At 40.6% G+C, this 27,773-nt stretch overlaps 1 protein-coding gene across 14 annotated transcripts in view; it reads left to right on the plus strand.

The window, feature by feature from the left end:
* The first annotated feature begins 10,607 nt into the window (after positions 1-10,607).
* Positions 10,608-27,773, plus strand: part of GALNT11 (polypeptide N-acetylgalactosaminyltransferase 11) — a 53,727-nt gene continuing 36,561 nt past the window's right edge. For 2 of the 14 annotated variants that reach the window (XR_011539350.1, XR_011539346.1), the window contains exons 1-2: positions 10,661-10,842; positions 23,028-23,163. The gene's annotated coding sequence lies outside the window, so the exon portion shown is untranslated. Of the gene's footprint in view, positions 10,843-16,116; positions 20,020-23,027; positions 23,164-27,773 lie in introns of those variants that run through there. The other 12 variants (XR_011539349.1, XR_011539351.1, XM_008523584.2 and 9 more) reach the window with 10 other exon arrangements.

The raw sequence follows: 27,773 nt of genomic DNA on the forward strand, positions 1-27,773 counted from the left end.
GAGACTCTATCATATACTCAATTGAGCTACGGTGCAATATCTCCAATTATTTGAAAAATTCTGTTGGTCCTGGTAGACCATAGGCTCTGCTCCACTCTTGGGGTCTTTGCCAACTCCATTGTCACTCCAGAACAAATGACCTGACCTGGTGGCATGCCCAGAAAGACATCCACAGAGGGCATTGCTTGGGACATGATACATAATAACTGCGGATCAACTGTATTGACCTCCTTTCTTGCTGCCAGTGTAGATCCTGGCACTGACACCTTGCTTGGTTGGGTTCCTGAGTTTCTGATGTCCAGTCCACTTGCCTAGATGTCCTGGGCCAGCTCTCCAGGCCAGCCTCCTCGTTTGTTCCTTTTGGCTTTTCTGTCACTTGGAGACACTCCTTCTTCCCTGCTTCTGATTTTGCCTTTTCCCTCCTATGACTCTGGCCTACAGCTCTCCTGTTGCTTCTTGGATTATGCGCCTTGTTGATACTCTGTGCTCTGACTTGAGAACTGTTTAGCTGGGATAGGGCAAGAAGCAGCTAGCTTCTGTATCTGTCCTCTGTAAACACACTCCCAGATGTCTAAAGTACTTCTGTCAAGTTAGAGGGATGGCTGTTGTGTTCACCCTGGTGAAGATAGCTAGGAAAGTGAAATATATTTAATTCACAAAGACAAAGAGAATTAGAAAATGAGGGACGGAGCACATTGAAAGGAGTGGGGACACTTAGGATAAGATCATTAAACATCGCCTGTGCTGCAGAAAGTATAAGCTGTGTTCTACAGCAGGGAACAACTTGACTCATCTGTTATGCTCACTCAGTCAACAACTGTGTGGTCATCCCAGGCCCTGTATCCTTCTAGGTGCTGGGACGAAGCAGACAATGGAGAAGGCAAATGTCCCTCCCTTCATGGTTCTTTGAGAGAACACATACAATGTAACGAAAAAAGAATCAGTTTATAATCTCTTTATACGTGTGTATCTAACAAAATATTCTAAAATCTATTGCCAGAAAGACATGGGGAAAACCTGTGCTCATCTATTGCCAATGGCCAGGATAATTTGACTGGGCCTTTAAAAGGTCAATATGACAGCACAAAATAAGCGCCACATTATGATTATACTCTTGTCCCATATGTATACCTTACCTACTATTAGAAAGTAATAAAAAAAGATTATAATAAACCCATGAATCTATTGAAACTAGAGTAAAATGTAAAATAGAAATTCTGCAGCAGAAAGAAAAAAGAGAATTACAATTGCATAAATATGGAGTATCTTCTTGAAGTAAAAACTTTTTCTAGTTTTGAAATTTGAGAATAATTTTTTTTGATAAGCAATAAGGAGGAAGTTGTAAACATCAGTTTTGTCAAAAGAAAAAGACAGAAATGTTCGTTTTCTTAGAGCCATGGGCCCAATATTGTCTTAGTGTTGTAATGTCATTTAGTTCAGGTACTAGATAACATGGGTGAGTCTTAGAAATTATGTACCACATTGATTAAACATTTCCTCTCGAATATTGTTTCAGTGACTCTGGAATAGAAAACAAGTCAGAATCAACACCCAAGTATTTGGTGTGATAGAAAAGAAATCCCTACTTGCCTTTAGGTGGCAATTTTTTGTTTTTGTACGGAAATTTAAAAATGTGATTTGTATTCTGGAGTTAATTGAGAAATGTCTGCTAACGTGCCCAAGGCTTTTAACAAAACACAGTTTTGGGTATGATCAAATGCTCAGAGAAGTCTTAAATTAAGCCTGGAAGTTCTGTAACTAAAGCATGCTTCTAGGAATTTATCCTAAGACATACCTGTATAAAATAATGCTAAGAGCTAACACTTATTGAGCTCTCATCATCTTTCATACCCTGTGGTAAGTAGTCTGCATGGATTATCTCATTTCATCCACACAACTTTACGACATAGGTCCTTTCATTATCCCCATTTCATAGGTGAGAAAACTGAGGTTAGAATTTGCCTGGGGTTGGGGTTGCCAGATTTAGCAAATAAAAATACAGGATGCCCAGTTAAATTTGAATTTTGGATAAACAATAATATTTTAGTATAAGTATATTCCACAGGATATACTTATACCACACAACTATTCTTTGTTTATCTGAAGTTTGAATTTTAGGCCTGTATTTCATCTGGCAACTGTTTCTAGGAACAAACTAACATAGTCCACACTAGCCTGATCAGCCCAAGCTCAAAGACCCTGGGTTTAACCACAAGGTTGTTCTGTGTAGGGGAGGAAGAACATTTTCTCTACTCTCTCTAGGTCCTTCTGGCTGGGCTACGAATTAAATTGACATGAGGCAGAATAACAGGATAAAATCAGACAAAGCTTTATAACATGTATATGTAGGGGAGGAAGACATTTCCTCTTCCCAAATGTGGGTTCTTCTGGCCGGAGAACGAATTAAATTCACATGAGACAAAATAGCAAGAGAAAATTAAACAAAGCTTTATGAGGAACCATGGCCCGGAGACTTTCTTCCCGAAGAAAGAAAGGGCACCGAAGAAGTGGGGTGCACAAAGTGGTTATATACCCCCAAACAGGGTGTTGCACATGTGATTGAAATGTCCCTCCCACAATAGTCACAAGACTGTCCTGTCTGCACAGCACTTGATGGACACAGCAGGTAGTGGGTCCACTATCTCGGTGGGCACAGCAGGAGGCAAGTCTATTGTCAGGTGAGCTCAGCAATCAGTTCCCAGCCCAAGGAAAGATGCTTAATCCTTAAAGAAATGCCAATGTTGGGAGGGGCAGGGAAGTCAGTTACAGGAGGTTACCAGACTAGCACAATAAAATGCAGATTTCAGTCCTTGCCTTTGGCATTGATCAAGAGTTTCTAGAGAGAAGGTCATCTCCTTTCTTCTTCCTGGTACAGAGAGGGAGGCACCTTTTTACAGATAGAGATTTACCTTACAAATGTAAATGTGTCCTAACAAAGGGCAAGTTCCATTCCTCAGAGCCTCCTTCCCTGTCCCAGTTCATCAAAAGCAATCAGCCTCAAATAATCCTGATGTGTCCAGAGACACATCTTGGGGTGGCCAATTCCAGGTCCCCACAGTCCCACCTTTGAAACTTTAAGAAGTTTCACAGTCCAGAAGCTGAGTGGTAGATTGTTTCATCTCACTGAACACATTTCTTAGTCCTGGTAATAGATCAGTCCAGTTAAAGTCATTTTAGAAGGCAGCGATACAGGTGGGCTCCCAAAGTTAGGCCTATATTTTGGAAGCAAGCAATCAGGTATTTAATAAGTATTTCTATGGAAATAAAAGAAAAACAAGGTTAATGGTTGGAGCAAATTATAAACTAGTTCCTGAGTCCAGGAGGCAGCCAGTCAAGACGACTTCTAGATGTCAGAGTCAAAGCATCTTTAGCAGCTTGAAACGTCTCTGATGATGTCATCGGGCATTCAGGTGGCTTGCAGCTTACACAGCAACAGACAGGAATCTCTCAAGTTTCTATCAAGTTGTTCAGCTTTAGTTTGCAGGACTTCAGGAAAAAGAGCAGGTTCAATTCTCAATGATTCCAAATGAAAATGAGGTAAAAAAAAATTGAAACCATTAGTTTGGAAATTTGTAACCAGGCATTTCAGTAGAAGAATTCAGGATCCAGTCCAGCTCACAGGTACAAAAAAAAACTCCTCAAAGACAATTAACAAAACTAGGATCTAATATCCACAAATGTGTATTACAGTTTTTCACTGAAATATAGTTCTTCTCTCTAAAATCACCCTAATTTTTATCAAAGATAGACAAATTAAGACTAATTGGTTTGCAAAATAAGTTTAGTTTCAAGAAACTTGGCCCAATTATTTACATAAGTGCAGCAAGAATAGCAACTGATCATATAGGCTCTTAAATCTGCTTTGCTGGAATTTTTTTATGAGGAATCTCAGATTGAACTGTAAAGGCCTCTTGAGGCCAGAAAAGCCAAGCCAAGGATTTGTGCCATCAGGCCTTGCCTGCAATACCTACAGGTTTGGGTGGATTTCTCTCCTTTCTTGAGATTCCCCAAAATATTTCGAGGTTCCTTGCACCTGCCAGATAAGCAAGCTTCCTTACTTACCAGGTAAGATTGCCAGAATCTCTGTAAACAAGGTACCAGGCCCATATTTCCAAGTGGCTTATTTCAGAAAGTCAACCTTATTTCTCAAAGGCAGTATTGTCATATCCGAGTCTGTATGTTTCTCTCAAATATGACATTCCAGTCAAAGCTTTGGTAAGATAAGCAATGCGTCCTGTTATAAGGAGAACAGATTCTTATTGAACTTATGCAAATAACTATATTGCCATGAAATAACCATACTCACTCACTTACTAGGTTTCCAAACTCTAGAGGGATCAGGTAGGGAGAAGAAGATAAATGTTTCAGTTTTGCTCACAAAGGTATAATTTCACCAAATTGTTGTAAGCCATAGTTAGCATAAGAGAAAAGAGAAAAAGATTTTCTTGAATCTGAGAAAACAAACCAAAACATCAAAAAATCAACAATATTTCAAATAAAAGTCATAAAAATTATCATCCTCAGTTCATTCAGTCCTGTATAATCAGTTCTTGATCTTAATCATCTGTTAGCAGTTTTATGGGGTCATCAGTTTCTCCATTAGATTTCTGTAATTTCTTACCCAGAGTTCTGTTCTAAGATCTGAAAGTTTATCAGAAAACTGTGTTCCAGAGTAAGTGTCAGAGTCCTTTCCATGAATCCCTCCAAAGATGACACATATTTGCAAAAGCAAAAGGCATCAGAGTAAAACAACTGACTGTAAACAACGAAAGACTTAAAAATGACAATTGACAGAGAAACTTATTATTTCTGTGACACCTTAAAATAATATTTAGAATTATGGCTGATAGCCAGGACAGATCAGAATTTTAGGAATGTTGTATAATTTTAAGACACCTATATTAATAACATTTACCCACATAATACCACCTAAGAAAGTTTATCATCACTTATTTGACAGTGCTTCCCATGTAGTTTAATAGACTAAATAAGCCTAATTAGTTTAGTATTTTCCTTCATTCAGGATTTGAATATCTTTGACGAGAAGCTTGTCAAAAATACCAAAAGACTTTAAAACACTTGTTCAAACAATGCTCACTGTGAAACAATGCTCAGGTATCCATCCAATAGAAACAGTCAAAAAATCCTAAGAGTGACCTCAGCCATTATATTAACAAAAGAGATTTGTCTTTTAGGTAGACTTACTCAAAGAAACACCTTTTATAACCTCTTTATCAAGAGCAGATCAAAAGTTCAAGAAATTTATCTTTTTGAGAGAGAAAATCAAATTTTAATTTCTGCACCAGCTTATTTTTAACATTAAAACTCATTCACTTAATTGGGTTTATTTTAATCTTAGTCTACTTGACCAGGTATAAAACTCCTTTCTGAATTTCTCCTTCACAAACCTTCTACAACTTTCTTTTTGCCTTCAGAATTTGTCCCAAAGTCTTTCTTTTTTTCCTTTCCAGTACATTAGGACAAATTTATCTTTCTTAACCCATCAAACAAAAATACTTCAATTCTTTATACCCTCTTTACTGAAAACATACATTTTACTTTCCTTGAATACAGAGCTGTTTTCCTTATTAATTTCCAGTAGCTTTAATTACATGTTAATTAGAACTTTTAACCCTTACAGACTCTAGTAAAAAACTAAAAACTAAGCAATTATGAACTGTCTTTTATATGAACATTCTAAACACTTTTCACAATTTCTAGAAACATGCCACTTTACAATAAAACACGAGGCATACTTTCCAATAGACCCAAACGCTTTTAGCCTCTTTGCAATAGGAAGCCAAAAGTAGATAAACTTACATTTAATAATTAATGTCTAATATCTTATGACAAATAAAAATGGCAAGCAATGGGATATATTGGAGAATATGAGGAAGCCATTTGGTATAAACGTAATTCGGCCTGACCTTGTCTTTCCAAAAGGGCCTGACTGAAGCCATTGAGCATGCATTGTCTATCTGCTTTAGAGATTCCCTAAGGCAAGAACAAAGGCCCTTGAGATAAAGGTGCAACTTCCCTCCCCCTCCCAACGTTGGCGTCTCCTTAAGGATTAAGCATCTTTCCTTAGGCTAGAAACTGATTGCTGCACTCACCTGTGACCGCCTAGCTCGAGACAATAGACTTGCCTCCTGCTACGATAGCAGACCCACTACCTGCTGTGTCCATCAAGCGCTGTGCAGACAGGGCAATCTTGTGACTATTGTGGGAGGGACATTTCAATCATATGTGAAACACCCTGTTTGGGGGTACAGAACCACTCTGTGCACCCCACTTCTTCTGTGCCCTTTCTTCCTTCGGGAAGAAAGGCCCCGGGCCATGGTCCTCAGATTTCAGCTCAGAATAAACTCACCCAAATTTTCATTTATAGTTGGTTATGGATTATTTTCGTCCACACTTATTTGGAAATGATGTAGTTATTCAACGAATTTTGTCATTTAAATTAACCTAGCAAAACTTCACAATTTCAAGTTACCAAAAAGATTTTGGAAGTTATTTTAAATACACATACCATAAACTATAATTATTGCTAAAAGTTTATCTATAAACTCTTATTTCATTTATTTCTAAATCATTTGTTCCCAATAATGATGTTTAGATTACCCACAAAAACTTTGAGCCATTAGACAATTTTAGCTATCATTTAAAGCTATTATGCTGACAAATTTGTAACAGGAATAACATAAGCTTTTACTTTTCTTCTTTTTAAACTAGTAAACCCAGGCTGCATATTTGCATCATATCCAAATACTGACAACTCTTTAGGACATGCCTTTTCAATCAAACCAACAAACTTAAACTTTCATTAACCAAAGATTAATCTATATCATCTTAACTTAAAAGACATTGGGTTAATTTCCATTGCATTTAGAATTTATGTAAGCGCTTACTTTAATCCAATTAAACAGAGCTCTTAGTTTTGACCATACCATCCGGAAGTAAAGTCACACATATATAACTATCCACATATAGACACACAGACACAGAATTTCCACAGCTATTGTTTTAAAAATCACTCCATGAATCAGGTACAATACAAAACTCCCTAGTTATGAATCCAAATTTTGTTCTGAGCTGTTTTACTAATATTTGTGGAGAAGACACTCAAGATGCTAGATTTTTTTCTCGGCAAGGGCACACTTATGACCTTTCCCCTCTTTTTTTTTTTCTTTAGTCTTAGGAATTAGTGACGGGCTAGGTAGTAGTTCCTGGAGAGGGGAGGTGATAATCCTTTTTGAGATAAAGAACTGGGTGGAATCTGAACTGCCTCTAGAGCTGTATTTCCAGTCTTGCAAGGATTTTCCAAGGACAGTTGGAAGTTACTGGGTTTAACTTAATGACATTCTAGATTGACCTACCTGTCCAACTACATCACAAAGGCACAGAGAAACTCCTCAAGTTTTCTCCAAGCTGGTGTTTCTGGGGCATCACCCATCCAACTGAAAACATTTCCAACTAGTTAAAATGCACCCAGCGGGTGAGTCTCTTCAGTTGAGGCATTCCTCATGGCGGTAAAGCTGGTGTCCAACTGACAGCAGCCAGAGAAAGGGTGCAAAGGTGCCTGACTGCAGGCATCAACATAGTTATAAGATCTAGTCAAGTCCCACTTAGCCCAGGGTACTTAGTCCCTGAGCCAGCACAAGGGAGCCAGGCAGGAAAGCAGGAGGCAAAGGCCTGGAGCCCGCTGGAGGCTGGGGCTCCCAGCACCAGGATTGAGAGTTAAGTCCCTGGCAAAAAGTTTTCAATTTTTCGATTTTACAGAAGGTCTAGGTTCTGCTCAGGTCCAGCCTGAACTTAACCTTGACTTGGTGACAAGAGAGAAGGTGACAAACAAAGGAAAAGAGATCAGGCCTCACCCTCATGGCCTTTTCCCCAAGGGTTATCAAGATAGAGGTCACACAGCAGTTCCCATGCCGGGGCACACGACACCATCAGGACAGCTCACAGAATAAATCACAGGTCTCCTATCTTCATAACCAACTCAGTAGGCCACCTAAAATGCTTAATGAGTCAATTGCCAAGAGAGGGTACCCCACTTGGTTGCTGGGGTGATCAGGCCCGGAAACCAGAGAGGGGGCTCCCAGAGGTGGAGTCTTTGACACTTTAAAGATTTCTTTGTTTCTCAATTGCAAAGCTCAAAAGGAGCCCAAAATGGTCACTGTCACTTTAAGAGAGTGGAAAGAAAAGAGTCCATTACCTTGAAAATCTCCTGAACCTAGGGCAGCGTCCTACCCATTCTGCCTGTGGGGTTCCTATAGCAGGGGGCGATGGGGGCGTCCCTCTGCATTGCGTCCCTTGTACACCTTCCCCATTATGCCTGGCAGTCATAAGTCACTTATGGGCATCTGCACAGGCTCAGTTGATGGACTGGTGGATTCAACCAGCCTGAACTGAACAAGGGCATCCTAGTTCCTGAAAAATAGCTCACACACCCATTACCATAGTGACCCAGGTGCCAGGGAGACGTTATCCATAGGAACCTGGTGGGAGTCAGAGAGTATATTGCCTAAGCAGCACAGTTAACAGTGGGCAGGTGAACAACTAAAAGCTACAACCAGTAAATGCAAGAAAGGAAAAAAAACTTTAGTTACTAGCTAGCGTAGGGAAGGAAGGCAAATCCTCTACCCTCTAGGTTCTTCTGGCTGGGCTGCAAATTAAATTAACATAAGACAGAAGAACAGGAGAAAATCAAACAAAGCTTTATAATATGTATACATGGGAGAGACCCAGGAAAACTAGGTAACTCAGAATGCCCGAGGTTGTTTTCTTAAATACCATCTTAAGCTAAAGACAAAGGAGGATGTTGGGTGTTGGGGGAGCTGATTATAGGAGATTACCAGAAAAGCACAGTAAACAAGAGTAAGGTTATTATGCAGATTTAAGTCCTTGCCTTCCACGTTGATAGGAGTTTCTAGGGATAAGATCATCCCCGCACATTTCCTGGTACGGAGAGGGAGACAGGTTTACAAATGGAGACTTCCCTTGCAAACGTGAATGTCTCCTACAAAGAGTAACTTCTACTTCTACTTGGTTTTCAGAGCTTTTCCCATGTCTGCAGTTTTTAAAAGTAACCAGTCCAGAATAATCCTTATGCCAAAGAGGCACATTTTGGGGTGGCCAATTCTGATCCCCCACACTACCTAACCATCAATGGCTAACTGTTTACCACTTTCAGGTGGAGCAATGGAAGTTCTCATGCACTGACTATACCCTGGGACACTGATTTCAAACTTTAATTTCTATACTGACAGGAGATTTTCACATATTGAGGTATATGGGGTAACTATTCGGGTTCAAAACTGATTAGGCTTGAACTGAAGAAGCCTGACTTACGGCCTGTCAAATATACATTGTACATCTGCTTTAACCATTAGGGTAAAGAATGCACCCTCTTAAGATAAGAATGCATACTGGATTAGTCCCTTTCCCAACATCAGGGTCGCGTTGGCCTGTTAATTTGCTGCTACATTTGAAAATGTATCCTGGGTGTGCTTAACGCATGCTCTTTGTTCTAAAAAGACAGTAAGACCACACTGAAAACCATGCTTCTTCTGAAGGCTAAGGCCCTCTGGAGTTATACTCCTCACTCTGGTTTGTGGAGGAGGAAGAGAAATCCCTTCCCACTCTAGATCCTTCTGGCTGGATTATGAATTAAACTGACATGAGACAGAATAACATGAGAAAATCAAACAAAGCTTTATAACATGTATACATGGGAGAGACCCATGGGGGAGAAACTGGGTAACTCAGCAAAATGGCTGAGCTGCCAGCCTAAATATTATCTTCAACTAAAGGCAAAGGAGAACGTTGGGGGTAGTGGTTTGGGATTTCAGAGGGGAGGAAGACAATTTACAAGGAGATGAAAATGCAAATAATTGTTAAGTTTTGCTGGGCCAAAAATAGGCTTGTTGGTGACACCTATTTGACATTGTACTATAGCTATCTTAGGGTACCAAGTCCTTCCTAGAACAGGCCTTCTATGTTAAATTCTTTTAGGCAGTTTGGGGTAAGCTCACATGTGCTTTCTGAGTCTTTATTGTCTTCAGTTCAAAATAACCTGCACGCCAGAGTGGTGCATCTTGGGGTGGCCTGTCCTGAACCCCACAGGCCCAAGCAAAATCTTATTTCTTCTATCTACAGAATGGTTATTGGTTATTTTGTGGACAATACGAATCGCCTAGAGATCTTCCTAAAATGCAGGTTCAGTTACTAAGGACGTCGGCCACATCCGCCACGGGGCCTGAGTCAGCGTTTCCAACAAGCCCCAGGAGGCTGATGCGGCTTCACCTGCTGTCACTCTCCAGGAGCGCTGTGCTCCTGCCACCACGTGCGGGGCTTTCCCAGCCTCTCTGAAGAGCACAGCGCCAAACCTGTACGTCTTAACCTGCATTCCTTCTATCATAAGTGGGGCTGAACATCTTTCAATATGTTTAAGCGCATTTATCTTTAAGGAGACTTTTTACATTAAGAAAAAACCCGAAGGCCAACCGCGACAAACCCCAGGGTCAAAAGCCACGCACGGGCACCCCAGAACGAGGCGGACGACCCTGGAGCCGCGGCCCAGCCAGCAGCGGGCGGTGACGTCACCCACGCGCGCGGGGCGGGGCCTCCCGTCACGTGGCCGCGGCGGGCACGCGCGCTCGAGTCGAAGCTGCGGTGCGGGCCCTGGGCGAGCCCGCGGCCGCCTCCGCCCCCCGTGCTGCGTATACCCCCGGGCGACTCCGCCCCCTGCGGCTAATGCGGCTCGGACCCGGGCTGTGGCGGGAGGGAAGATGCCACAGCCTGAGTCCCGGAGAGCCGGGCTGCTGCGCTGCCGGCGTCGCGGTGAGTAGCGCGCGGCCCGGCGATGTCTGAGCCCGCGCGGCCTCCGTCCGTTCCCTCAGCGCCCCCGGCGCGCGGCCCCGCCGAGGGCCCCGAGGACCGGAGGCTGCGCCCGCGGCCCCCGGGCGGTCTGACCGGCGGGCCGCCGTCCGTCCCCGGGGCGCGGCGGTGCCGAGCGACGAGACGCCGCAGCCCGCGGCCCCGCCCCGAGTAACGGCCCTGGGCTCGGGGTGCCCGGAGGCTGGCGGGGGCCGCGGGAGGGGTGGGAGTCGGGGCCGGGGCGGCCGTTCCCGTGAAAGTCTCAAAAAAAGTTGCTTTTTTACGGTTGGTTCGTGCCCGTCAGGATTTTGACCAGGTCCACACGTGGCATTCGGTGGTGGAGCCTTTTCGGTTTCCCTTTTCTTTGCAATATACTTGTTGAAGACATTGGGTTGTCTTCACACGTTCTTGAAGTGCGTGCCGTCTGGGTAAATTAAAGGTCCCGGGTCCCCACCCTCGGATTCTGATAGCCCTCGCCCTGTGAGGGGCGTCAGAGCGCTCGGCAGGGACTGGCTTCGTTTATTTTTTTTAAAGATTTTTTTTTTATTTTTTCCTTTTTCTCCCCAAAGCCCCCCGGTACATAGTTGTGTATTCTCCGTTGTGGGCTCCTCTAGTTGTGGCATGTGGGACGCTGCCTCAGCGTGGTCCGATGAGCAGTGCCATGTCCGCGCCCAGGACTCGAACCGACGAAACACTGGGCCGCCTGCAGCGGAGCGCGCGAACCCAACCACTCGGCCACGGGGCCAGCCCCAGGCTGGCTTCGTTTATTTTTATCGTCGGGGAAGGTTTGGTCCAGCGTTCCTTTTTACTTTGTATGCTGAACACGGTGGTTGCTTGGTTTTCCAGATTTAAAATGAAATTATAACTTTGAATATGTTTTTCATGCGACTGCCACGCACCAGCAAAACCTTGCAGAGCTGCTCCTCCCCCAGTGCACGGTTTTAGGCCAGACTTTTTTTCTTTTAACTCAATTCTTTCTTTTTCCCTAGAAATACCGTGTGTTGAGATCTACTCTGCCTTCAGAAAAATCGAAAAACAAAACCTCTCTCTACCCTCAGCATCTATCGATTGAGGTTTTCGAGTTAAACAGTAGTAGTAGTCCACGCTTCTCACGTCTTCTCTTGATAATTTCTGGGCTGTTCCTTGCAATTTGGGTTGTATCTTCTAAACTTAAAAAAAATGTTTTTTTATCCTGGTAAGATATAGATAACCCGAAGTTTATAATTTTGACCATTTTAAAGCATACGATTCAGAGGCGTTAAGTACATTCACAATGTTGTGCCACCGTCGCCGCTATCTCCCAAAGGTTTTCATCACCCCAAACAAACCCTGTAGCCGTCAAGCACTAATCCGCGTGTCCCCTCCGTCCAGCCCCTTCCGCTCCGTGAGTTTGCCTGTTCTGGATCCCTCTTGGAAGCGCAGTCATACAATGTGTCTGGCTTATTTTACTTAACGTTTTCAAGGTCCGTCCACGTTGTAGCATGTATCAGCCTTCACTCCTTTTCATGGTTGAATAATATTCCGTTTTATGGCCGCATCGCCTTCCGTGTATCCGTTGATGGACTCTAGGTTGTGTCCACCTTCTGGCTGCTGTGAATAATGCTGCTGTGAATGTGTGTTTGAGTCTCTGTTTTGGATTCTTTGGGGTATATACCTATGAGTGGAATTGCCGAGACATACGGTAAACGTATATTGAACTTTTTGAGGAACTAACAAATACTTCTTTGCATTTTAAGAATTGCTTTCTTAAAGACGCTCATGCCTTACAGATTGCTAAATCTGATGGTCCCACCTCAACTCCCGCTGGCTTGAGCTCTCTGTAAGTCTGTGACACCTCATGTTGCTGGTCAGTACACTGTCTTGAGGTTCTCCGACTTTGTGATCCTTCTCAGGTCCTTTATAGACTCTTCCTTCTCCATGCGATCTTTAAAGATGCATGCCGCCAGAGGTTCAGTGCTTGCTCCCTAATCTGTTTTGCTCTCTTCTTTACTTAAACCCTCCTCTGCTATTATTTCCATGTAGCTTAAACCATATTTTGATGTTTATTTTTAACTCTGAAGTTTAGATTTGAATTTCAAGCTGTGGGCATCTCCATATCAGTATTCTCTGAATGCAACATGTCCAAAAGAAAATCCATCTGTTAATCCTCCCAAACCTCTTCTCTCCCTGCTGCTCCCTGTCACTCAGACTTGAAAGCTGGGTGTTTTATTTTCCCTTTCTCCGTTAGGGTCCCGGGTCCAGTCAAGTTGATCAATACAGACAGTTCTGCCTCTGATCCTCTTTCCACTCACTTCCATAGCTGTAGATCAAGCTGCAATTGCCTCTTATTGGAGTCTTCCTAACTGGACTTCCTGATGGTGGTTTTTTTTCCCTGTCCTAAACCATTTTAAACACTGCTCCTAGAATTTTCTTCCTAAGACACATTTGCTTAAAGACGCTAGTTAGCTTCCTTCTGTATGCAGAACAAGTTAATCCTCATCCTCTAGGTCAGAGCCCCAGCCTGTCCTCAAGAAATTAATCACCTTCCACTAGCCTTATCCAGCAAACGTGTATTCATTATAGCCAACCATTCTACTTGCTGTTCTATTTGGAAAACTAAAAACAAATACATGTTGCAGTGTCCCAAGGCATGAGCTTTCTGCTTGAAATATTTCAGTATTTGGCCATTGAAGTCTTACCCTTTAAAGTTAAACTTAAATCTCAACTTCTATAAGAAACCTTCAAGCTTTTCATACAAAAGGGGAATACTTGTTTCTATATAGTTTATGTTGTTATTATAGCAGTTTTAAGAGTTTGCTTTAGGATATGCCTGAGTTTTTCACCTGATTTGTTATTTCTTTAGGATTTTTGTTCTTAGAGAGTGGGATTACTGACCAAAGGGTATAAAGGTTAAGGGTCCTCTGCCGTTGTCAGACTGCTTTTTTAAAAGGCTCTGCAATTTATAATTTCATCACTGAAAAATAAATCATTTAACTACCTGTACTTCAGAGAGTATTAAAAATGTTGCTAATTTGAGAGTTAGGAAACATTATCTTCTTATTTGCACGTCTTTACTAATTTTTGAGACTGAAGACTTTTCCATATGTATTTCCAAAATTGGTCCAAGTTGTTTCATTTGAAAAATACTCTACGTGGGTAGAGTCCCAACCCTGGCATCACAGAATAGAGCAGGGTTTCTCAAACTTGGCACTGTTGACATTTTGGGTCAGATAATTTGTTGTTCCTGGGGGCTGTCCTCTGCATTGTACTACGTTTAACAGCATCCCTGGCCCCTACTCACCAGATGCTAGTAGGATCCCTGCAGTTGTGACAACCAAAAACATTTCCAAATATTGCCAAAAGACCACAGGAGTTGCCAGATTTTCCCAGACACTGCCAAATATCTCAGCCCCTGGCTGAGAACCACTGGAGTGGAGTACGGAGAATGAACTTGGAGCGCCAACACTCTAACTTCCCTGGCACCATCTACCCTTCTGGCTACTCTGCATCTATTGACACCCTTCAACACGCATTCCCGTGTCAACGTTGTTATCTAAAGACTGAATTGTAATCTCCAATGAAACTTGTATTAAATAATGAGGAGGAAGCAGAAGTGAGGAGAAAGTAGTTATATACAAATACACACGAAACCCACAAGGACAGACTGCTAGAACCTGTGCCTTTGACTCCATGGAAAGGAATTAGTTGAGACTAAATTGTATAAGGATATTATAACCCCTAGAAGCCAACATACATACAGAGTTCAATACCTTAATATAAGAGTCAGGAGCATTTCTTTGTTGGGTGATATATATATGAGATGGAGGATATATATATGTCTATATGTCATATATGTGTGTATATTTAAAAGTTCTTTTATGGAATATTTCAGATTTAAAAATTAATAGATTTTAAAAATCTATTAATAGTCAATCTTTTTTCATCTATAAGCCCACCTATCTTACCTCCTATTGGTTAATTAGAAGCAAATCTCAGGTTTCATAGGCTTAGGTGATTTTAGTAGTATAAAACAAGTTCCATTCTGACTGTTAATCTATTTTTTAATAAACTTTTTATTTTAGAGTAGTTTTAGATTTACAGAAAACTGCGAAGATAGTACTGAGAGCTCTTACATATCCCATACTGTTTCCCGTTAGTACCAGCTTAGGTTAGTGTAGCACACTTAGCACGGTTAATGAACTAATATTGATACATTGTTAGTAACTAACATCCATACTTTATTCAGATTTTCTTAGCTTTTACCTAATGTCCTTTTTCTCTTGTAAGCATGTTAGGTAAAAACTAAGGGTCCCGTCCAGGACACCACATTGTATTTAGTCATCATGTCTTCTTACACTCTTCTTGGCTGTGACAGTTTGTCAGACTTCCCTTATTTTTGATGACCTTGACAGTTTTGAGGAATCTTGGTCAGGTATTTTGTAGAATGTCTGTTAGTTGGGATTTGTCTCATGTTTTTCTCACAATTATATTGGGAATATGGATTTTGGGAAGGAAGACCACAAAGGTAAAATGCCATTCTCATCACAGTGTGTCAAGGGTACATACTGTGGTCAGATGGTTCATCGTGCTCACTCGGCTGAGGTAGTGTTTACCAGGTTTCTCCACTGTGAAGTTACCCTTTCTCTCCTCTTTTTCTACTGTACTCTTTCAAGAGAAGTCCCTTTGCACAGCCCACACTTAAGGAATGGAAGTTATGTTCCACTTTCTTGAGGACAGACTATCTAGATAAATTACTTGGACTTCTCCAGGGAGGTATGTTTTATCCTACCCTATTTATTATTTATTCGTGATGTATATTAGTATGAACTTACCAATACTTGTCTTATACTTTGGATTATAATGCAATACCACTTTATTTTGTTGCTCAGATTGCTCTAGCTGTGGCCATTGTGAACTCTTTCAGTGATTCCATCTGTTCCTTTGACATACCTCCGTCATTGTGGGTTTGTGTGGGTTTTTTTCCTTTTGTGGCACTTCCTTACTTTCTGGCAATACAAGGCGCTCCAGGCTCATATTGTATATTTCCTGCCCCAGTCCTAGAATCGGTCTTTTCTTCAGGGAGCCTTGATTCCTTTTATTGGAGAATGCTATTAGAAACCAAGATTTGGGCACTAGGTGTGCTTCTTGTTACTGGGTGTCATTCTTCTAGGCCCTCTCAGCTAACAAGCAAGGAAATATATATGTACGTACTAATCCTTGTATATACATATCTGTAAATATTTATATGTGTAACCATCTGTATCTAAAGCTCACATGTTAAGATAAACGTGTTCATACTGATGTCTTGAACTGTAATTCATTACCACGTGGATTAGTCTAGCCTTCTGCCCTTGCTTAGTTTAACTTCCTTAGTGTAACTACCCTAAAAGAAAATCTCCTGTGCTTCTCCTCCTCAGCCCTCCCCTCCTCACCCTTTGAGCCTCTGGCAACCACCAAATCTGTTTATCATCTCTGTAATTTCACCTTTTCGAGAATGTCATCTAATTGGAATCATACAGTATGTAGCCTTTCCAAGCTGACTTCTTAATAAAATGTACTTAAGATTCTTCTATATCTTTGTGTGACTTAATAGTTTTTCTTTCTTTCTTTTTTTTTGTAGAATAATATTCCATTGTACAGATGTACCACAGTTTGTTTCTCCATTCACCTTTTGAGGGACATCTTGATTGCTTCCAAGTTTTTGCAATTATGAATAAAGCTGCTATAAACGTTTGTGTGCAGTTTTTTGTGTGTCAGTCTTGATAGTTTCAAGGAATTTTTTTTTTTTAAAGATTTTATTTTTCCTTTTTCTCCCCAAAGCCCCCCGGTACATAGTTGTATATATTTTTTTTAGTTGTGGGTCCTTCTAGTTGTGGCAAGCGGTGCCATGTCCACACCCAGGATCTGAACCAGCGAAACCCTGGGCTGCCAAAGCGGAGCACACGAACCTAACCACTCAGCCACAGGTCCGGCCCTGGTTTATTTCGTTTTAACTTATCGTATTTGCAGGCATAGAGTTGTTTGTAGTATTTTTTTATTATCCTTTTAATGTCCGTGGGATCAGTAGTGATGTTCCCTCCTTCATTTCTGATGTTGGTAGCCTGCCTAGAAGTTTATCGATTTCATTGATCTTTTTAAAGAACCAGCTTTCTTCTTATTTATTTTTTATTTTTTTATTTTTTAGATCGGCACCTGTGCTAACATCTGTGGCTAATCTTTTTTTTCCTTTTTCTTCTCCCCAAAGCCCCCTGGTACATAGTTTTATATTGTAGTTGTGAGCGCCTCTGGTTGTGCTATGTGGGACACCACCATGGCCTGATGAGTGGTGCCATGTCCGTGCCCAGGATCTGAACCAGCGAAACCCTGGGCTGCCAAAGCCGAGCCTGCGAACTTAACCACTCGGCCACGGGGCTGGCCCCCCCAGCTTTCTTTTTAAAGAACCAGTTTCACTAATTTTTCTCTTACTGTTCTGTTTTCAGTTTCATTGGTTTCTGCTCTAATTTTTGTTATCTATTTTCTTCTGGTAGACTTAGGCTTAAATTGCTCCTCTTTCTCTGGTTTTCTAAGGTGGAAGCTTAGGTTATTGATTTCAGATCTTTCTTCTTTTCTAATATATGCATTGAATGCTATAAATTTCCCTCTAAGCTCTGCTTTTGCTGCATCTCACAAATTTTAATAATTGTATTTTTATTTTCAGTTCAAAAATATTTTTAATTTTTCTTGAGACTGTTTAATTTCCAGATAGCTGAGGATTTTTTAGCTTTCTGTTACTAATTTCTAGTTTAATTCCATTGTATTTAAGAACATACTTTGTATGATTTCTATTTTTTTAAATCTGTTAAAGGGTGTTTTATGGCCCAGAATGTGGTCTACATTGGTCTACATTGTGAGCCAGAAAAGAATGTGTGTATTTGGGTGTTGGATAGAGTTTTCTATAAATGTCAATTAGATCAAGTTGATAGGGCTATTCAGGTCATCTCTTTCCTTACTGATTTTCTATTGACTTGATCCATCAATTGCTGACAGTGTTGTTGGAGTCTCTATACTAGTGGATTTCTTTCTTTCTCTTCATTTTGCTCAGTTTTTGTTTGTTTCTTTTTTCCTTTTTTGGTGAAGGACATTGTCCTTGAGCTAACATCATTTTGTATGTGGGCCACCACCACCACATGGCTTGATGAGTGGTTGTAGGTCTGCACCCAGGATCCGAACCTGTGAACCTTGGGCTGCTGAAGTAGAGCACACAAACTTAACCACTAGGCCACTGTGCTGGCCCCTGCTTCATGGGTTTTCATACCCTCTTGTTAGGTGCATACATGTTCAAGATTGTTAAGTCTTTTTGGAGAATTGTCCTCTTTATTCTTATATAAATAAACCCTCCTCACCCATGATTATCAGACAAAATTTGCTTTGTCTCAAATTAATATAATTACTTCAGCTTTCTTTTGATTAGTATTAGACTGGTATATGTTTCCATCACCTTACTTTTAACATATCTAAGTTTTTAAAGTTAGTTGCTTGTAGACAACATATAGCGGATCATGTTTTGTTTTGTCCACTGTGACAATCTTTTGATTGGTGTATTTAGACTATTCACATTTGAAGTGGTTATTCATATAGTTGGATTAATACCTTCCATGTTTGTGTTTTGTATTCGTTGGTTTTCCCTTTCTTTGTTTTGTTTGCACTGAGGAAGATTAGCCTTGAGCTAACATCTGTGCCAGTCTTCCTCTGCTTTTATATATGGGTTGCTGCCAGAGCATGGCTGACGAGTGGTGTAGGTCCTCACCTGGGATACGAACCCTTGAACCCAGGCCACCGAAGCAGAGTGCACTGAACTCAACCACTACGCTACAGGGCCTGCCCCACCTTTGTTGCTTTTTAATTAGGCATTTTATTTGATTTAACTTTAATCTCCTCTCTTAGTGTATATTAGTTACCTATTCCTATTAGTAACAATAACACAAATTTGGTGATGTAAAACAACACAATTTATTATCCACAGTTCTTGGATGTTCTGGTTTTTTCTTTCTTTCCCCTCTTTGTGTTTCAGTTTTCAGTTTGAGAAGTATTTATTGACCTATATTCAAGCTCCCTGTTTCTTTCTTCGGCTGTGTGGAGTCTGTTGATGAGCCCGTGACAGGCATTCTTCGTTGCTGTTACAGTGGTCTTGATTTTTAGCATTTCCTTTTGATTCTTAGAGTTTCCATCTCTGTTTTTACAATATCCATCTGTGCTTACATATTGTCTTTTTTTTTCCGTTAGAGCTCATAACATATTAATTACAGATATTTTAAGTTCCCTGTTTGATAATCCCAAAGTCTGTGTCATCTGAGTCTGCTCTAATGATTGCTTTGTTTCCCCAGACTGTCTTTTCCCTTGCCTTTTGGTATGCCTTATATTTTTGTGGTGTTGTTTTTGAAGGCCTGACATGTTGTATCAAGTAATAGGAACTAATAGGGGTTTGGCTGTGCTTCATGTTTGCTGTAGCTACTACAGATGCCAGAGCCTTCAAATTCTTCTTGTCTCCTTGTTTTTATCTGCCCTCTTGACTTTGGGGTTTTCCAAGTACTCTTCCTGAGAGTCCGTGTCTTGCAGCTCCTTCAGCTGTAACCCACCTTTAATCTGTTTGGAGCCCTGTTGATGTGGTGGTAAAGTGTCAGGGAGATAAGAGCTCTGTCATCTTCTGATTGAATCTCAGCCTGTGTCTCAGGGCCATGACCTGCACAACTGTTCTCCAGACGTGTAGTTTTTTCCCCTAAAACCTGCTCCCTTCCCTAGCTGCAGTGTTTCCAATCTCTTTCCTGGAAGCCTTGACCTTTGTTGATTATCTTTCCCCCCTTGGGTCTGGCTGGAAGGCTAGAAGGGGCTGGAGTGGGAGGAATGCCTCTTCTCACCCAGGAGAGCGCTCTGACAGTATCTTTTCCCCTGGAGCATATGCCTTAGTTGTGGAGACGGCCGTGGGTGTATTTCACAATGGTTATTCTTCCCCTTCCCTACTAGGGTCAGGAGGGGGTCTTTCTGGGATCTTCACCTTCATGGTGAGGACCACAGAACTGTGTGCGCCCCCCACCCCCAAACTGCATCCCGGGAGTTTCTCACTCTCACACCAGTTCACGCCCAGCCTCCAGCACCAGTTTATGGCTCCAGCAGCCTCTGCTCCAGGTAAGCAGATCTCAGCTGTGTGTCTCCAGATTTTCGGTGGCATTTTGCCATGTAACTTCAGTTCTCTGATGAGTCCCATCCGTTTGTCCAACTTTTTCTTGTTGTACAGATGGGAATGATAACTTCTAAGCTCTTTTCATGTTAGAGCTGAAACCAGAAGTCACCCCCATTCTTTTTAACTTAGATTTTATGACTTGTTATCATCTTGAGTGAACTAGATGCAGAGGTCCAGGACTGCGGTGTTGTAACTAGGTTTGATCATGTAGGCTAAATTTGCTATTTTATGTTTATCATCTGATTAATAATGATTTCAAGCTACATTGCATGATAGCTTTTGCTTTCCTTAGAAAAGCTCATCACTTGGAAATGTTCTTTTCTTGCAGGCGTAAAAATATCTTGTAACTCTTCAGAAAAGCTTTTTGTGTGCATTATTTTGTGTTTTCTAGGCAATAAAAGTTCTGTCTTTATTAGATTTTCTATTTAGAAATAAAAATTAGGATGTGTAAGAATTTGTCTAGTTGTCTCTTTTTCTGCTGAAACCTGATTTTATTAGTTTGGGTTCCTCCAGAAGCAAATCCTGAGATAGAAATTCAAATCCACATTGTTTATTTGTGAGGTAGTCCCAGGACACACCAGTAGGGGAATGAGGAAGTGAGAGGTAGGAAAGTCAGCCAGTAAAGGGTACAAGTCACGCCAGTTTCCACTCTGGGCAAATACAGCTTAATCGTTCGGGGGTACTCTGGGAGCCAGTGTAGAATACAGGTGCCAGAGTTATCCTGAGGGAGAGGTTGTGAGGGAGCTGGGTATTTTTACTAGTCCACTGTTGAGGCTGCCCCCAGGGAGGAACACGTTCTCCCATACTTGTGGGCCTTCCCTGCACATGGGCAGATGGACTCCAGAGGCCAGAGATGTGGGGACTGGCACTTGGAAGCCAGACCTGTGCAAGAAGGTAAGGCTCAAGAAGATGTGCAAATGACAGTGTCTGCCATATTAATTTCCTGCAGCTTGATTCAACTGAATGAGCTAGGATAGAAATTGGCCATTTGCTAGATAGATTAGATTTGTCAGCTTTCTAAACCTCTTGAGGTGGTAGATTGCATTCAGAAAGGAGTTTTCTAAAAAAGGCCCAAGATTCTGTCACGTTACGATTTGCTGATGGTCTCTTTTTGGCAATAACTAGCCTGTTCACTTTGGAATACAAAATCAACAGTGTTGAATGTCGCCCTGGCCTTGCACTTCTGGTAATGGCAGACTGGGTAACCTGGTTCAAACCAGTTGATGCTTCTGAAAAGCATGAGAATTTTCAGGATAGTAAAGAATTACTTGGGCTAAGATTTAAAAGCTGATAGAAATCCAGAGAGGTGAACATCTTGCCTGGGGCCACTCTTGCCATTGGAATTTGCTGTTCTGGAAAAGCAGCTGAGATCTGAGCCATGCAGTTGACTGACTCACAGGGTGAGAGAACAGAAGCTGCAGTCTAGGACTTGCTATAGGTGAGAATCCTGGTGAACCACCATGGTTAACGTGGAAATCTTGAAAGGCTGCAGCCTGAAATACAAGTGGACTGGGGGTATGCTAGCCTTTCCTTGAAGCCCCACTAAGTCATTTAGGAGAAATTGCTGAAATTGGATTAACATAATCTCAGATTACTGGTGACCCCAGGCACCTAACAGAGGCAAATGAAACTTCTCTCTAGAGGAAGATAACGTCATCTTAGGCCTCAAGTTATTTCTGCAGTGACTTTTCAAATACGGTGTCCAGCACACAAGCGAGTCAATGTAATCAGGCATGCCAGGAGACGAGCTGAACAAGAATCAACACAGATAACAGACGGTAGAAACAGCATTTTACACAATGGAAAAAGCACAGACCATAAAACATTGTTTACTATGTTCATGGAGATTAAAGCTGAACTTAAACATTTCAGCAAGGAACTGGAAATTATGTAAAGGGACAGAGCAGTTTTGAAAAAGAATCAACTAAGTACTAGATTTAAAAAATACTGTGACTGAAATTAAGAATTCAGTGGATTAATAGCAGATTAGAAAAGTAATGAACTGAAAGATCAATAGAAAGATCGTACCTCCCTGAATGAAGTAGGAGAGAGAAAAAGGATAGAAAACACTGAAGAGTGTGTAAGAAATCTAGAGGATGTAGTGAGAAAGTGTAACATATATTTAATTGGAATCCTAGAAGGAGAGAAGGGAGAATGCAATAGAAGGAATATTTGAAGAGGTAATGGCTGACGATTTTGAAAACTGATGAAAGATATGAATCCACAGAATAATGGATCCCAAGCAGGGTAAAGTATTTTTTTAGAAAAAGTTTTCCACTTCTAAATAACAGTCCGAGGCTCATTTTCTTTACAGTGGGTTGGTTCCTTGCTTGCTGCCTGTCTGCCTACTTTCCGTCCTTCCTCTTCCCTCCCTCCTTCTCTTTCTTTCTAATTTTAGCAGTGTTTTTCAGTATTCTGAGGATAAGTGTTTTTCTAACATGAAGATTTACACAGTCTTTTATCACATTTATATAATTTATATACTGGAGTTCCAAAGATTTTGATTGGAAAATAGGATGTAATTGCCATTTGAATTGAAATTCATTGAGAGAAAAATACTAAAGACAAGATAGGCTTTCCAGACCTAAAGGAATTTTGGGCAGAATATTTAGGGGACAGAGCCCCTCACTAGCACTCCTCAGTCATGGTCACAGGTAGCCCCACTCCATCTGCCCCAGATGGATAGGCAGAGAGCCTCTCACAGGTGAAGGGCATCCTTAGGAACGACAGTATGCTTAGGTTGCAGATGAGGACCCTTTTTAGAGTACAAGGGGAAACGTAATAATTATGAGTGATAATTATGGACCTGGACGTGTGGTTGTTCTAGGTAACCCCAAGGGGAGGTTACCCATATCTTTATGTGGAAACATAAGTTTATCTTAAAAAAATCGCTAGATGACTTACGTTTTTTAAAGAATGGCAAACAGGAAATCATTGGACTCTTCCTTTCTAGGTGGTATAACAAAAAGTGATTAAGGACGTAGGTTTGACATCAGATGACCGGGATTCAAATCTCAGTTTCTCCACTTCCTAGCTGTCTGTCTTTAAAGCAAGTTACTTAATTTCTCTAAGATCAAGAGGATAAGAAGGTAAGAAGCCTGTTCTTTCTATTTCACACCCTGGGCCAGTATTTTGTCCTTTTTTTGTTAGTCTTATGTGCATATTTGATGTAAGCCACTTTGTCAGCACTGTATACCCCAAGAGACTCATGAAGTGTTAGCAGAGCAAGACGCTTAACAGCTATTGTTTAAGGGTAGTCAACTCCACCAGTATTTCTTTGGGCCCTAGGACCAAGCTGGCTCTAGAAGCCCTTGTTGACCACGGAAGTACGTATGCTTGTTTATATTGGCTGTGCTTAAAGCTATTTTACTTGCTCAGTTATGTGGGTATCTCAGCTTTTTTTCTTGTTCGTTTATTTCATCTTCATCTTATGTACTTAGAGTTTAACCTTCCTTTTTATGGGCAGAAGGGGAACAAGAGATAATAGTTTTCATGTTTTTTGGGTTATAAGTGGTTAGTACTGTTCAGTTCATGCAGTTCTCTCAGGAGTTGCAATCTGAAGGCTGATCAACAGAACTTTTGCAGTTTTAATTTTTTTAATTATTTATTTTTTTAAGATTGACTTGTGAGCTAACATCTGTTGCCAGTCTTCTTTTTTTTTCCCTTCTTCTCCCCAAAGCCCCCCAGGACATAGTTGTATACTCTAGTTGTAGGTCCTTCTGGTTGTGCTATGTGGGATGCTGCCTCAGTGTGGCCTGATGAGCACTGCTAGGTCCCCGCCCAGGATCTGAACCGGTGAAACCCGGGCCACTGAAGTGGAGCGCGTGAACTTAACCACTCGGCCACCAGGCCAGCCCCTTGGAGTTTTTAAATTTGAATTTCTTTAGGTGAGGGACATGCCCTGCCACTTCCCACCACTCTTGTGTTTCCTCTCTCTTTCCTCATTTATCTACTTGGCTTCTGACCACATTTAATTTTATGACCCCCGTGTTAACATGATATGGGCTGTTTCTGTTGGAACTGAAAAAAAGACAGCTGCGGTCAGGGCTTTTCCTGAGCATGCCTGGCAATCTTGAATGGACGCTGTGCTCAGAAATGAATGAATTAGAATATGACAGATCATAATAAAAAAGGTTTGATATATATAGTAGAATATGTAGTTAGAAAGATATTGAATGTAATGATCCCATGAAATAAATGTTTGGTGTGCAGGCCTTTATGAGGCTGTGGTCGCTTTCTGCTTGTTGTTTTCTACAGGTCTTAACCAGGGAGGGCTGCTACTTTCTACTTTGGCATTTGATCAGAGAGGGTGTTAAAGAATAAAGGCCAGCCTCTACCAGCCCTTATTCACTGGTCAACCAGGTGTCCCAAGTTTGGTTATTTTAGATGCTTTGTCATTTGTAATGTTGTCTGTCCTTTCAGTTTCCTTTTCTTTAGTATTAAATTTGCTTCGTTCTCCCATCGACATTACCATGTGGTTTTCCTCTGCGTTTGAGATATAATATATAGACACTATGTGTGTTTATGTTCTTGATTTTCTTATAGAGAGGAGATTCATAAATATCTGAGGGATGTCAAAGGATTATTCCCAGGGAGCATATGATGTCTGGAATTTGCTCTGAACCTTTCCTAATTCAATAATCTCCTTATTTGTAATTATGAAAGATGTTGGTGGCAGTGTTTTCTTCTAGTCTTCCAAGGTGGATAAGGAATGAGAAGGAATAATTGTATTTGTGTGTTGTCATCACCTGGTAATTTCACCGGGGTGTGTAGGAAGGACACTGTTGTAAATCAATATTTGTACTCACATGGCTGTAGCTGAGTTAAAAAATGAATATGTCTCTTTTATGGAAAAAGCTAAAAAAGTTTGCTGTCTGACAGTTTGGAATATAGAGTATACTGATGAGAAAATAGCTGGAAATTACTGAAAGGTAAATATTTAACATTTAAAGAAAGACGTTTTAAACTTCATTAAGTATTTTGAAAATTATTTTGTAGTGAAGAAAAATGACAGCTGTTCTGTTCAGTTAAACAGAATTGTCTTAGTCTTTTAGTAAAATAAGATGGATGTTAAAAGAGGCATATGAATTACAGACCAGATAATGGTTCATAGAGGAAAAACAGTTTTTTACTTGTGCTTTTAGAATATTTGCTCAGTGTTCAAATTTTATTCTCAAATTTTTAACAAATTAATAGAATTAAAATATTTCTTCCTTTTAGTGTGCTAAAATCCTCTTTGCTTCTGAGGTTAAAAGAAGAGGCCATCATACTTCATTCAAAGCCTTTAAATATGTAATCCTCTCCAAATTTCTTCCTATATTTTTAAGTTAGGAAATTTTTTCCTAAGAATTTTTTTACCTTGATTATTAAAGAAATACATATTCTTTGTAAAAAATATTTTAAATGAAGAAAAGTAAACAGAAAATTATGCATTATGCCAATAATCTGAGTCTATTTAATTTAGTTTTTGGTAATTTCCAATAGCAGTATAACATTTTATATAGATAGTATAGAGAGATTAAAAATAAGTAGCAGAATTTGCAGCAAAACATTAATAGTGGTGAGATTTCAGGTGGTTTTTAATTTTTAACTTTTTATTCATCTGTATTTTCTGATTTTTTAGCATAATGACAGAGTTTAAAATATTAATTTCTGGCACTTTGTGTGGTATCTAGCATGTAGCTCCTACTGTGTTCCTAGTAATAGCCTTATCTTTAGGATTATTTAATGATTTTTAGAAGAAAAATGTGAGATTGTTTAGTACATTTAATAATCTATGAGTGGAAGATGCATGGAATGATTTAAATTATCTTTAGAGTGACATTGCATAACAGGCATTGTTTTAGTCAGCTTTATGTAATTTACTTTATGGAGCATACTTTAGAAGCTAGTGTGTACTTTGCACTTTGTTCTTTGTTAATAGAAAATGACTCTGAAAAAAGCTTCTCAGAATGGGTCTTCCTCGCTCAAACTGTTGTGCCATTGAGAAATACCCCTCAACTCTAATCTGATAATGATGATGGAATTTATATTGAGTGAGATCTTGTGAGATTTTAGACCTCTCTGACCTATGTAGTTTGCCGAAAAGCATTTTGATATAACAACAGTAGATACTAACAGTAGCGATAATAAGTTTGGTTTTTGAACAGACTAAAGCTATGTGCTTAAATTGTTATTTGCGTATTTTTGTATACACATTTTACTGGTTTCCTGGATTGCATTGTAGTGCAGGGCTGCCCTTCACCTATAAAGATGAAGTCTTGCTTTTAATCCTGCCTCTCTATTCTATTTTCCTCCCTCCTAATGGGTATCAACTTTTTTTTTTTATGGTTTATGGGGAATGCTAGAAACCAACTCAATATTATGCCTTGTCCTTCCTTTGCTTTATCCTTCCTTTGTTTTATAATATAAGCAGTTAAGTGTGTGTATGTAGATATATTTATATATAGAATTCTATATATACTCTTCTCTATCTTACTTTTTTCACCTGACAACGTATCTTAGCATTTAAGCCACAGTAATATTTGGAGATATTTCTCTTTCCTTTTTTACAGCTGCATGTTATTCTGTGGTGTGGATATTTCTTAGTTTGTTCAACCAATTGAACAAACTATTCAGACTAATCAATTGGATTGATTCCAGCCTCTTGCTATTACAGATAGTCCTGTAGTGAATAGCCTTGTACATACATTGTTTCCCTTTTTTACCCTTGTGGGATAAACTCTGAGGAGTGATACGGCTAGGTCAAAGGGTTAAATGCATATGTAGTTTTACTAGATGTTGCCAAATTGCCCTGCGTAAAAGCTATACCACATGTAAGAGTTTCTCTGTAGCCCCGCTGTCAGAATGTGTTGTCACGCTTTTGGATTTTTATAAATCAAACAAGTGCAAAATGGTATCTCAGTGTGGTTTTAATTTGCATTTCTCTTATTATGAGCAAGGTTGATCATTTTTTCATACGGTTAGGAACCGTTTGTGTTTCTCTTTCTGTGAATGGTCTATAGGGTGGTTGGTCCTTTTCTTTATTGTTAGAATCTTTTATTCGAGACTGATGAGACCCTAAGGTGATCCTCAATGATTTCCTGACACCTAGTTCCCTCACTTTGTGTTGTTCCTTCCCTGTGAGTAAGGGTGAGACCTAGGACTTGCTTTTTTTTTTCTCTCCCCAAAGCCCCAGTGCGTAATTGTATATCCTGGTTGTAGGTTGTTCTAGTTCCTCTGTGTGGACCCGCCACACCATGGCTTGAGTGGTGCTAGGTCTGCACCCAGGGTCCAAACTGGTGAACCTTGGGCTGCTGAAGCTGAGTGTGCAAACTTAACCACTTGGCCACGGGGCCAGCCCCAGGACTTGCTTTTAACTAGCAGAATATGGTGAGGGTGATAGAATGTCAGTTTCTTAGTAAGTTTAGGTTATATGGCAAAGATGATAGGATGTCACTCCTGTGACCATATTATGTTATATAAGAATCCGTCTTAAGCAGGCTGGAGTAGGGGACTCCTCATTGTCAGCTTAATGAAGTTAGGGACCATGTTGGTGAAGCCCATGTGGCAAGGAGCTGCAGGCAACCTGTAGGGTCTAAGGGCAGCCTCCAGCAGACAGCCATTAAAAAGCCAGGGCCTGTCTGTCAAACGGTCACAAGGAAATGAATTCTGCCAACAACCTTGCTGAGTTTGGTACCAGTTCTTCCCCAGTCAGGCC

Source organism: Equus przewalskii, chromosome 4, assembly GCF_037783145.1.
Source record: "Equus przewalskii isolate Varuska chromosome 4, EquPr2, whole genome shotgun sequence".
In the NCBI taxonomy this organism is placed as follows: domain Eukaryota; kingdom Metazoa; phylum Chordata; class Mammalia; order Perissodactyla; family Equidae; genus Equus; species Equus przewalskii.